The sequence below is a fragment of the Bombina bombina genome, chromosome 3 (assembly GCF_027579735.1).
Source record: "Bombina bombina isolate aBomBom1 chromosome 3, aBomBom1.pri, whole genome shotgun sequence".
NCBI lineage: Eukaryota > Metazoa > Chordata > Amphibia > Anura > Bombinatoridae > Bombina > Bombina bombina.
Window position 1 is genome coordinate 44,861,295 of NC_069501.1, and position 14,354 is coordinate 44,875,648.

Sequence of the window (14,354 nt, forward strand, 5' to 3'; positions counted from 1 at the left end):
GCAACTTTGTATTTATTTTAACTAGGTACAATAGCTATTAAATAGTTAATAACTATTTAATAACTACCTAGCTAAAATAAATACAAAATTACCTGTAAAATAAATCCTAACCTAAGTTACAATTACACCTAACACTACACTATCATTAAATTAATTAAATAAATTAATCCTATTTAAAACTAAATACCTGTAAAATAAACCCTAATATAGCTACAATATAACTAATAGTTACATTGTAGCTATTTTAGGATTTATATTTATTTTACAGGCAACTTTGTATTTATTTTAACTAGGTACAATAAATATTAAATAGTTATTTACTATTTAATAGCTACCTAGTTAAAATAATTACAAAATTACCTGTAAAATAAATCCTAACCTAAGTTACAATTAAACCTAACACTACACTATCATTAAATAAATTAAATACAAATACCTACAAATAAATACAAATAAAAACACTAACTAAAGTACAAAAAAATAAAAAAAGAACTAAGTTACAAAAAATAAAAAAATAATTTACAAACATTATATAAATATTACAACAATTTTAAGCTACTTACACCTAATCTAAGCCCCCTAATAAAATAACAAAGCCCCCCAAAATAAAAAATTTCCCTACCCTATTCTACATTAAAAAGTTACCAGCTCTTTTACCTTACCAGCCCTTAAAAGGGCCTTTTGCGGGGCATGCCCCAAAGAATTCTGCTCTTTTGCCTGTAAAATAAAAATACAACCCCCCCCCAACATTAAAACCCACCACCCACATACCCCTAATCTAACCCAAACCCCCCTTAAAAAAACCTAACACTACCCCCCTGAAGATCTTCCTACCTTGAGTCGTCTTCACTCAGCCGAGCCGAAGTCTTCATCCAAGCGGGGGCTGAAGAGGTCCATCATCCGGCTGAAGTCTTCATCCAAGCGGGAGCTGAAGAGGTCTTCCATCCGGCTGAAGTCTTCTATCAAGCGGCATCTTCAATCTTCTTTCTTCCAGCTCAATCTTCATCCCACCGACGCGGAAAATCCTTCCTCCACGACGAACTCCCGACGAATGAAGGTTCCTTTAAATGACGTCATTCAAGATGGCGTCCCTCGAATTCCGATTGGCTGATAGAATTCTATCAGCCAATCGGAAATTAAGGTAGGAATAATCTGATTGGCTGATTTAATCAGCAAATCAGGTTGAAGTTCAATCCGATTAGCTGATCCAATCAGCCAATCAGATTGAGCTCACATTCGATTGGCTGATCGGAACAGCAAATAGAATGCAAGCTCAATCTGATTGGCTGATTGGATCAGCCAATCGGATGAAACTTGAATCTGATTGGCTGATTAAATCAGCCAATCAGATTTTTCCTACATTAATTCCGATTGGCTGATAGAATCCTATCAGCCAATCGGAATTCGAGGGACGCCATCTTGGATGATGTCACTTAAAGGAACCGTCATTCGTCGGGAGTTTGTCGTGGAGGAAGGATGTTCTGCGTCGGTGGGATGAAGATGGAGCCGGAAGAAAGAAGATTGAAGATGCCGCTTGATAGAAGACTTCAGCCGGATGGAAGACCTCTTCAGCCCCCGCTTGGATGAAGACTTCAGCCGGATGATGGACCTCTTCAGCCCCCGCTTGGATGAAGACATCGCCCGGATTGGATGAAGAATTGGGGGGGTCTTGTATTTTTATTTTACAGGCAAAAGAGCAGAATTCTTTGGGGCATGCCCCGCAAAAGGCCCTTTTAAGGGCTGGTAAGGTAAAAGAGCCGGTAACTTTTTAATGTAGAATAGGGTAGGGAATTTTTTTATTTTGGGGGGCTTTGTTATTTTATTAGGGGGCTTACAGTAGGTGTAATTAGCTTAAAATTGTTGTAATATTTTTATAATGTTTGTAAAAAAAAATTATTTTTTGTAAATTAGTTCTTTTTTTATTTTTTGTACTTTAGTTAGTGTATTTATTTGTATTTATTTGTAGGTATTTGTATTTAATTTATTTAATTTATTTAATGATAGTGTAGTGTTAGGTTTAATTGTAACTTAGGTTAGGATTTATTTTACAGGTAATTTTGTAATTATTTTAACTAGGTAGCTATTAAATAGTAAATAACTATTTAATAGCTATTGTACCTAGTTAAAATAAATACAAGTTGCCTGTAAAATAAATATAAATCCTAAAATAGCTACAATGTAACTATTAGTTATATTGTAGCTATATCAGGGTTTATTTTACAGGTAAGTATTTAGTTTTAAATAGGATTAATTTATTTAATTAATTTAATGATAGTGTAGTGTTAGGTGTAATTGTAACTTAGGTTAGGATTTATTTTACAGGTAATTTTGTATTTGTTTTATCTAGGTAGTTATTAAATAGTTATTAACTATTTAATAGCTATTGTACCTAGTTAAAATAAATACAAAGTTGCCTGTAAAATAAATATAAATCCTAAAATAGCTACAATGTAATTATTAGTTATATTGTAGCTATATTAAGGTTTATTTTACAGGTAAGTATTTAGTTTTAAATAGGATTCATTTATTTAATTATAGTAAATTTATTTTCGTTTTATTTAAATTATATATAAGTTAGGGGAGTGTTAGGGTTAGACTCAGGTTTAGGGGTTAATAACTTTATTATAGTAGCGGCAACGTTGGGGGCGGGAGATTAGGGGTTAATAATTGTAGGTAGGTGGCGGCGATGTTAGGGAGGGCAGATTAGGGGTTAATAAAATTTATTATAGTGTTTGCGAGGCGGGAGTGCAGCGGTTTAGGGGTTAATACATTTATTATAGTGGCGGCGATGTCCGGTCGGCAGATTAGGGGTTAATACTTGTAGTTAGGTTGCGGTGACGTTGGGGGGGGCAGATTAGGGGTTAATAAATATAATATAGGGGTCGGCGGTGTTAGGGGCAGCAGATTAGGGGTTCATAGCTATAATGTAGGTGGTGGCGGTGTCCGGTCGACAGATTAGGGGTTAATACTTGTAGTTAGGTTGCGGCGACGTTGGGGGGGGAGATTAGGGGTTAATACTATTTATTATAGGGTTTGCGAGGCGGGAGTGCGGCAGTTTAGGGGTTAATACATTTATTATAGTAGCGGCGAGGTCCGGTCGGCAGATTAGGGGTTAATACTTGTAGTTAGGTTGCGGCGACATTGGGGGGGCAGATTAGGGGTTAATAAATATTATGTAGGTGTCGGCGATGTTAGGGGCAGCAGATTAGGGGTACATAGCTATAATGTAGGTGGCGGCGGTGTCCGGAGCGGCAGATTAGGGGTTAATAAAATAATGCAGGTGTCAGCGATAGCGGGGGCGGCAGATTAGGGGTTAATAAGTGCTAGATTAGGGGTGTTTAGAGTCGGGGTTCATGTTAGGGTGTTAGATGCAGACTTAGTGTTTCCCCATAGGAAACAATGGGGCTGCGTTAAGAGCTGAACGCTGCTTTTTTGCAGGTGTTAGGTTTTTTTTCAGCCGAAACTGCCCCATTGTTTCCTATGGGGGAATGCCGAATTTACCGAGCTAATTCAGATTTATTCGGTAGATACAGCAGCTAATTCGGATTCATTCAGTAGATTCGGAAGTATTTGAATTCGGAAATTCGAATCGATCCGAATCTCCGAATTTACAGAATTTTCCGAATTTCGAAATTAATCCGAAACGAATCGCACATGTCTAGTTAAAATAAATACAAAGTTGCCTGTAAAATAAATATAAATCCTAAAATAGCTACAATGTAACTATTAGTTATATTGTAGCTATATTAGGGTTTATTTTATAGGTAAGTATTTAGTTTTAAATAGGAATAATTTATTTAATTATAGAAATTTTATTTAGATGTATTAAAAAAAGATTTAAGTTAGAGGGGTGTTAGGGTTAGGGTTAGACTTAGGTTTAGGGGTTAATACATTTATTATAGTGGCGGCGATGTCCGGTCGGCAGATTAGGGGTTAATAATTGTAGTTAGGTGGTGGCGACATTGGGGGGGCAGATTAGGGGTTAATAAATATAATGTAGGTGTCGGCGATTTTAGGGGCAGCAGATTAGGGGTTCATAGGTATAATGTAGGTGGCAGCGATGTCCGGTCGGCAGATTAGGGGTTAAACATTTTTATTTTAGTGTTTCCGATGTGGGGGGGGCCTCGGTTTAGGGGTTTATAGGTAGTTTATGGGTGTTAGTGTACTTTGTAACACTGTAGTTAAGAGCTTTATGTTCTGGCGTTAGCCCATAAAACTCTTAACTACTGACTCATATGCGGTAGGAGTCTTGGAGATAGAGGCTGTACCGCTCACTTCTTGACGTAAGGGGATTTGCGGTATAGAAAAGTCACGGAAGAAAAGTGAGCAGTACACCTGTACCTCCTTGACTCGTAATACCAGCGGGCGTTAAAAAGCAGCATTAGGACCCCTTAACGCTGCTTTTTAAAGCTAACACCAAACTCGTAATCTAGCCGAATGGATGGTTAGACCAGTGTATGAGGACATGGACTTGTCTTACATTTTTGACATGAATACTGAAGTTCTTGATTTAATTGAAGGAAAATCTACTTACTTCTGGTCATCGAGAAACATACATTTACCCCCTAACATTGCCTCTACTCCAAAACCAGACAAAAAATTATTGATTGAAAAACATCAATCCAGATTTTGAACCAATTAAGATTCAAGAATACAATTATTAGACATGTACAATTACAACAATAATGTGTTTTACATTTAAATATATATATATATTTGTAAATATATATATATTTATATATATATATATATATATATATATATATATATATATATATATATATATATATATATATATATATATATATATATATATATATAGATGGATATCATGTATTCAAGATCTAGATATATTTACATATATATATATATATATATATATATTTTTTTTTTTTTCATATATAATGTCATTATTAAAGTTTAATGTCAATTGAGATTTTTCAAACATAAGTTGAACAAAACTTCAGATGATGAAAATATAGAAACTATTAATAATTTTTCAATGTTTAATATTTGTTAATAAAAAATTAAAAAGTTAATTTTGTATAATATTTTCATTTATGATTGTTAGATATATACTTTTTGATATAACATTTAAAAGTTGATTTTGATTTTTTTGAAGATTGTGAAAAATAAACAAATTTAAAATATGAACAATAATTTCTTTTTATTTACATTTATATTTCATCGGAACAGCCAATAGAATGCGAGCTCAATCTGATTGGCTGATCCAATCAGCCAATCGGATTGAACTTGAATCTGATTGGCTGATTCCATCAGCCAATCAGAATATTCCTACCTTAATTCCGATTGGCTGATAGAATCCTATCAGCCAATCGGAATTCGAGGGACGCCATCTTGGATGACGTCATTTAAAGGAACCGTCATTCGGCTAGTAGGCGTCGGTTGAAGAGGATGTTCCGCGTCGGCTTGGAAGAAGATGGCTCCGCTCCGCTCCGGAAGAAAGAAGATTGAAGATGCGGCTTGATAGAAGACTTCATCCCGATGATGGACTTCCGACTTCAGCCCGATGATGGAGTTCTTCAGCCGCCGCTTGGATCCAGACTTCAGCCCGAGGATGGACGTCACTCTTCAGCCCCCCGCTTGGGCTTGGATCAAGACTTCGGACCCTCTTCTGGACCGATCGGTGAACCCGGTGAGGTGAAGACAAGGTAGGGAGATCTTCAGGGGCTTAGTGTTAGGTTTATTTAAGAGGGGTTTGGGTTAGATTAGGGGTATGTGGGTGGTGGGTTGTAATGTTGGGGGGGGGTATTGTATGGGTTTTTTTACAGGCAAAAGAGCTGAATTCTTTGGGGCATGCCCCCGCAAAGGGCCCTTTTCAGGGCTGGTAAGGTAAAAGAGCTTTTAACTTTTTTATTTTAGAATAGGGTAGGGCATTTTTTTATTTTGGGGGTCTTTGTTATTTTATTAGGGGACTTAGAGTAGGTGTAATTAGTTTAAAATTGTTGTAATATTTAATATTTTAATTATTTATTTAATTAATTTATTGATAGTGTAGTGTTAGGTTTAATTGTAGATAATTGTAGGTATTTTATTTAATTAATTTATTGATAGTGTAGTGTTAGGTTTAATTGTAACTTAGGTTAGGATTTATTTTACAGGTAATTTTGTAATTATTTTAACTAGGTAGCTATTAAATAGTTATTAACTATTTAATAGCTATTGTACCTGGTTAAAATAAATACAAAGTTGCCTGTAAAATAAATATTAATCCTAAAATAGCTATAATATAATTATAATTTATATTGTAGCTATATTAGGGTTTATTTTACAGGTAAGTATTTAGCTTTAAATAGGAATAATATATTTAATAAGAGTTAATTTATTTCGTTAGATAAAAATTATTTTAACTTAGGGGGGTGTTATTGTTAGGGTTAGACTTAGCTTTAGGGGTTAATCCATTTATTACAGTAGCGGCGAGATTCGGTCGGCAGATTAGGGGTTAATAATTGAAGTTAGGTGTCGGCGATGTTAGGGAGGGCAGATTAGGGGTTAATACTATTTATTATAGGGTTATTGAGGCGGGAGTGAGGCGGATTAGGGATTAATAACTTTATTATAGTAACGGTGCGGTCCGCTCGGCAGATTAGGGGTTAATAAGTGTAGGCAGGTGGAGGCGACGTTGTGGGGGGCAGATTAGGGGTTAATAAATATAAATATAGGGGTCGGCGGTGTTAGCGGCAGCAGATTAGGGGTACACAGGGATAATGTAGGTAGCGGCGGTTTACGGAGCGGCAGATTAGGGGTTAAAAAAAATATGCAGGTGTCAGCGATAGCGGGGGCGGCAGATTAGGGGTTAATAAGTGTAAGGTTAGGGGTGTTTAGACTCGGGGTTCATGTTAGGGTGTTAGGTGCAGACTTAGGATGTGTTTCCCCATAGAAAATAATGGGGCTGCGTTAAGAGCTGAACGCTGCTTTTTTGCAGGTGTTAGGTTTTTTTTCAGCTCAAATGGCCCCATTGTTTTCTATAACATGCACGAGCACGTTTTTGAAGCTGGCCGCGTCCGTAAGCACCGCTGGTATCTAGAGCTGCAGTGGCGTTAAATTATGCTCTACGCTCCCTTTTTGGAGCCTAACGCACTGAAAACCCAGCCATTCTGTGAACTCTAAATACCAGCGGTATTTAAAAGGTGCGGGGGGAAAAAAGCATGCGTAGCTAACGCACCCCTTTGGCCGCCAAACTCTAAATCTAGCCGTTAGTAATTTACAATATTATATATATATATATATATATATATATATATATATATATATATATGTTTTTATAGATATATATAGATTAGAAAACATAATATAATAAAGGAACTGTAATTGGATGTATTCGACGTATGTGTGAAACTATCAACAACTGAAGGAGAGTACAAAGATAGTGCATATTACTCACATTCTGTAAATGCACTCCAATTTTCAAATAGTTGAACAATGCTTTTAAACAAGAGATTAGCTGATACTAACAGTATATGTATTACCAAGATAAGCAGCACACAAATGTATCGTAGAGTAATGCACTCATCAATGATAAAGTATTGTTACAAACTGATTAGAAAAAAGTTAAAAACAAGTTGTGCACAACTATAGGCAGCCTCTCTTTGAAATCCATATAGACATAGATAGATATAATCATATTGTAATTGAATAATTTATATTGTAATTTTATTGATTAACAAAGAAAATACAAAAAGATAAAACAAAGTATTTTCAGATTTTTATTTTTAAAATTCAAAAATATAACTAATAATAATCTTAAACTTTTAAAGAATTATTTTTTTTTTAAATTAAGAATGAAATATGATTCAGAAAACTAAAGAATAAAAATAATGAAATAGAAAGAGAGAGAGATAAAGAGAAAAAATAGAGATAGAGGCCTCTAGTTATCAAGCCGTCAACCTCAAATACGCTGGAATTCCGCAGCGTATTTGTGGCGAGGCTGATTCGCCTAAGTTATCAAGCCCTACACACCGGCAAACGTAGAATTTTGTGAAGTAAGCTACGATCCACCGGACTCAGTCCGACACAGATCGATTCTTACGTCACTCCAGATGTGCCGAACGCAAGTTCGGCACAATCTGACTACTTTTGGAAGTTATCAAATGACTACCAGGTACGCTCGCCACTATTCCGGGCCAGCGTACCTGGTTTTCAATCTGCCGCCCTGGAGGTGGCGGATCCCATAGGAATCAATGGGAGTCTGACCATAGTGAAAGTTCATGTTCGCTGCTGCCCGACATCCCATTGATTGCTATGGGAGCTGTCTACACCTAACACCCTAACATGTACCCCGAGCCTAAACACCCCTAATCTGCCCACCCTACACTGCCGCCACCTATATTAAACATGTTAACCCCTAAACCGCCGCTCCCGGAGCCCACCGCCACTCTAATAAACTTATTAACCCCATAAACCGCCGCTCCCGGACCCCGCCGCAACTATAATAAATATGTTAACCCCTAAACCGCCACTCCCGGACCCCGTCGCAACTAAAATAAATATGTTAACCCCTAAACCGCCGCTCCCGGACCCCGCCGCCACCTACATAATACCTATTAACCCCTATTCTGCCCCCCTATACCGCCACCACCTATAATAAATTTATTAACCCCTATCCTGCCGATCCCGTACCCCGCCACAACTAAATAAATTGTTTAACCCCTAAACCGCCGCTCCCGGACCCCGCCGCCACCTATATTAAACTTATTAACCCCTAATCTGCCCCCCCTACACCGTCGCCATCTATAATAAATTTTTTAACCCCTATCCTGCCCCCCCTATACCGCCGCCATCTATATTAAACTAATTAACCCCTAAACCTAAGTCTAACACTAACCCTAACGACCCCCTAACTTAAATATTATTTTAATAAATCTAAATAAAAATTACTCTTATTAACTAACGGCTAGATTTTAGAGTTTTGTCGGTAAAGACCCGCGTAGCTAACGCTCCTTTTTTCCCCCCGCACCTTTTAAACAACTCTGGTATTGAGAGTTCTTTGAAGGGCTGCGTTAGGCTCCAAAAAGGGAGCATAAAGGCATATTTACCGCCACTTCAACTCTCAATACCAGCGTTGCTTACGGTAGCGGCTAGCTGGAAAAAACGTGCTCGTGCACGATTCCCCCATAGGAAAAAATGGGGCAGTTTGGGCTGAAAAAAAAACCTTACACCTGCAAAAAAGCAGCGTTAAGCTCCTAACGCGGCCCCATTGTTTCCTATGGGGAAACACTTTCTAAGTCTGCACCTAACACCCTAACATGAACCCTGAGTCTAAACACCCCTAATCTTACACTTATTAACCCCTAATCTGCTTCCCCCGCTATCACTGACCCCTGCATTATATTATTAACCCCTAATCTGCCGCTCCGGACACCGCCGCAACCTACATTATCCCTATGTACCCCTAATCTGCTGCCACTAACACCGATGACCCCTATATTATATTTATTAACCCCTAATCTGCCCCCCCCAACGTCGCCGCTACCTACCTAATTTATTAACCCCTAATCTGCCAACCGGAGCTCGACGCTACTCTAATAAATGTATTAACCCCTAAACCGCCTCACTCCCACCTCAAAAAACCTATAATAAATAGTATTAACCCCTAATCTGCCCTCCCTAACATCGCCGACACCTAACTTCAAGTATTAACCCCTAATCTGCCGACCGGACCTCGCCGCTACTTTAATAAATGTATTAACCCCTAAAGCTAAATCTAACCCTAACACCCCCCTAACTTAAATATAATTTTAATTTAACAAAATAAATTAACTCTTATTAACTAAAGTATTCCAATTTAAAACTAAATACTTACCTGTAAAATAGACCCTAATATAGCGACAATATAATGAATAATTATATTGTAGCTATTTTAGAATTTATATTTATTTTACAGGCAACTTTGTATTTATTTTAACTAGGTACAATAGCTATTAAATAGTTATTTACTATTTAATAGCTACCTAGTTAAAATAATTACAAAATTACCTGTAAAATAAATCCTAACCTAAGTTACAATTAAACCTAACACTACACTATCAATAAATACATTAAATCAATTAACTACAAGTACCTACAATTAAATAAACTAAACTAAATTACAAAAACAAACAAACACTAAATAACAAAAAATAAAAAAAGATTACAAGAATTTTAAGCTAATTACACCTACTCTAAGCCCCCTAATAAAATAACAAAGCCCCCCAAAATAAAAAAATTCCCTACCCTAATCTAAATTAAAAAAGTTAACAGCTCTATTACCTTACCAGCCCTTAAAAGGGCTTTTTTGCGGGGCATGCCCCAAAGAAATCAGCTCTTTTGCCTGTAAAAAAAACACAATACCACCCCCCAACATTACAACCCACCACCCACATACCCCTACTCTAACCCAAACCCCCCTTAAATAAACCTAACACTACCCCCCTGAAGATCTCCCTACCTTGAGTCGTCTTCACCCAACCGGGCACCGATGGACCAAAAGAAGACATCTGGAGCGGCAGAAGTCTTCATCCTATCCGGGCAGAAGAGGACATCCAGACCGGTAGACATCTTCATCCAAGCGGCATCTACTATCTTCATCCATCCGGAGCGGAGCGGAGCAATCTTCTTCCAGCCGATGCGGATCCATTCTCTTCTACCGACGCCTACTCGCCGAATGAAGGTTCCTTTAAATGACGTCATCCAAGATGGCTACCCTCGAATTCCGATTGGCTGATAGGATTCTATCAGCCATTCGGAATTAAGGTAGGAAAATCTGATTGGCTGATTGAATCAGCCAATCAGATTCAAGTTCAATCGGATTGGCTGATCCAATCAGCCAATCAGATTGAGCTTGCATTCTATTGGCTGTTCCGATCAATAATTGTAATTATTTTAACTAGGTAGCTATTAAATAGTAAATAACTATTTAATAGCTATTGTACCTAGTTAAAAAAAATATAAAGTTGCATGATTAGGGGTTAATACTTGAAGTTAGGTGTCAGCGATGTTAGTGAGGGCAGATTAGGGGTTAATACTATTTATTATAGGGTTTTTGAGGCGGGAGTGTGGCGGTTTAGGGGTTAATACATTTATTAGAGTAGCGGCGAGCTCCGGTCGGCACATTAGGGGTTAATAAGTGTAGGTAGGTAGCGGCGACGTTGGGGGGGGCAGATTAGGTGTTAATAAATATTATGTAGGTGTCGGCGATGTTAGGGGCAGCATATTAGGGGTTCATAGGGATAATGTAGGTGGCGGCGGTGTGTGGTCAGCAGATTAGGGGTTAAAAAATTTTATTATAGTGGCGGCGATGTGGGGGGACCTTGGTTTAGGGGTACATAGGTAGTTTATGGGTGTTAGTGTACTTTATAGCACAGTAGTTAAACCGGCGTTAGCCCAGAAAGCTCTTAACTACTGACTTTTTCCTGCGGATGCAGTCTTGTCGGTAGAGGCTCTACCGCTCACTTCAGCCAAGACTCTAAATACCAGCATTAGGAAGATCCCATTGAAAAGATAGGATACGCAATTGGCGTAAGGGGATCTGTGGTATGGAAAAGTCGCGGCTCGGAAGTGAGCGTTAGACCCTTTCCTGCCTGACTCTAAATACCAGCAGGCGGTAAAAAGCAGCGTTAGGACCCCTTAACGCTGCTTTTGACGGCTAACGCCAAACTCTAAATCTAGGCGTTAATGAATCCTATTTAAAACTAAATACTTACCTATAAAATAAACCCTAATATAGCTACAATATTACTAATAATTATATTGTAGCTATTTTAGGATTTATTTTTATTTTACAGGCAAATTTAAATTTATTTTAACTAGGTACAATAGCTATCAAATAGTTAATAACTATTTAATAACCACCTAGCTAAAAGAAATAAAAAGAAATACAAAATTACCTGTAAAATAAATCCTAACCTAAGTTACAATTAAACCTAACACTACACTATCATTAAATAAAATAAATTAAGTAAGTAGCTACGATTAAATACAATTAAATAAACTAACTAAAGTACAGAAAAAACAAACACTAAATTACAGAAAATAAAAAAAGATTAAGATAGAAGATAAAAAAAGAATTTTAAACTAATTACACCTAATCTAAGCCCCCTAATAAAATAATTAAAAAAAAAATAATAATAAAAGTCCCTACCCTATACTACATTACAAAGTAACCAGCTCTTTAACCAGCCCTTAAAAGGGCTTTTTGCGGGGCATGCCCTAAAGTAATCAGCTCTTTTACCAGCCCTTAAAAGGGCTTTTTGCGGGGCATGCCCTAAAGTAATCAGCTCTTTTGCCTGTAAAAAAAAATACAACCCCCCAACATTAAACCCCACCACCCATATACCCCTACTCTAACCCACCCAAACCCCCCTTAAATAAACCTAACACTACCCCCCTGAAGATCTCCCTAGCTTGAGTCGCGTTCGCCCAGCCGGGCCGAAGTCATCATCCAAGGGGCGCTGAAGATGTCTTCCTTCCGATAGAAGTCTTCATCCAAGGGGCGCTGAAGAGGTCTTACATCTGATAGAAATCTTCATCCAGGCGGCGTCTTCAATCTTCATCCATCCGGAGCGGAGCAGAGCCATCTTCAAAGCAGCCGACGCGGATCCATCCTCTTCAACCGACGCTTACTCGCCGAATGAATATTCCTTTAAGTGACGTCATCCAAGATGGCGTCCATCGAATTCCGATTGGCTGATAGGATTCTATCAGCCAATCGGAATTAAGGTAGGAAAAATCTGATTGGCTGATTCAATCAGCCAATCAGATTGAAGTTCTATCCGATTGGCTGATCCAATCAGCCAATCAGATTGAGCTTGCATTCTATTGGCTGTTCCGATCACTTCTATCGGATGGAAGACATCTTCAGCGCCCCTTGGATGAAGACTTCTATCGGATGGAAGACATCTTCAGCGCCCATTGGATGATGACTTCGACCTGGCTGGGTGAACACGACTCAAGGTAGGGAGATCTTCAGGGGGGTAGTGTTAGGTTTATTTAAGGGGGGTTTGGGTGGGTTAGAGTAGGGGTATGTGGGTGGTGGGTAGTGATGTCAGGAATAGTTTGCCGGCGAATAGTTCCAGGCGAACATAGCATGTTCGCGTCCGCCGCAGCGGGCGAACATATGCAATGTTCGATCCGCCCCCTATTCGTTATCATTGAGTAAACTTTGACCATGTACCTCAAAGTCAGGAGACACATTACAGCCAATCTGCAGCAGACCCTCCCTCCCACCTCCTGGACAGCATCCATTTTAGATTAATTTGGAAGCTGCATTCTTAGTGAGAGGAGGGACAGTGTAGCTGCTGCTGATTTAATAGAGAAATCAATAGCTAGGCTAGTGTATTCAGTGTCCACTACAGTCTGGAAGGACTCATCTGATCTCTGCTTTAAGGACAGCACCCCAAAAAGCCCTTTTTAGGGCTAGAACATCAGTCTGCTTTTTTTTTTTCCTGTGTAATCTAATTGCAGTTGCCTGCCTGCCAGCGTGTGTGTCAGGCTCACAGCGTATACTGTGCCCACTTGCCCAGTGCCACCACTCATATCTGGTGTAACAGTAGTGTACATTTAAAAAAAATAACACTTTTTTGACTGTGAAATAATAGCAGACAGCTGCCAGTACCCAAGATGGCCACCAATAAGGCAGATGGGGAGGGTTAGAGAGCTGTTTTGGGGGGGATCAGGGAGGTTGGAGGCTAAGGGGGGATGCTATACCACAGCATATGTAAATATGCTAAAATAAAAAAAAAATTAAAAACCTTTTATTTTAGTACTGGCAGACTTTCTGCCAGTACTTAAGATGGCGGGGACAATTGTGGGGTGGGGGAGGGAAGGGAGCTGTTTGGGAGGGATCAGGGGGTATGATGTGTCAGGTGGGAGGCTGATCTCTACACTAAAGCTAAAATTAACCCTGCAAGCTCTCTACAAACTACCTAATTGGGGGGGTAGTTATCAAGCCGTCTACTTTTCTAGCTTCGCCGGCCCAATACGCCCGCCTAAGCTCACCTACCTTCGCCGCCGCGGACCTTAAAAAATACGCCTAAGTTATCAAATAAAGCTGTCAAAAAGCCGCGGGGCGATGAGCAGCGGACTGTGACAGTTATCACTCATCCGATCTCGCTGCCCTTCGGCTTTTTCCCAGCTTTATTGCTAGCCTGTCACTAAGCACTCACACTAAACTACACTGTTCTACCCCCTATACCGGCGCCCCCGGAGCCTCCCGCAACTCAATAAAGTTACTAACCCCTAAACCGCCGCTCCTAGACCCCGCCGCAAGTCTTATAAATGTATTAACCCCTAAACCGCCGCTCCTAGACCCCGCCGCAAGTCTTATAAATGTATTAACCCCTAAACCGCCGCTCCTA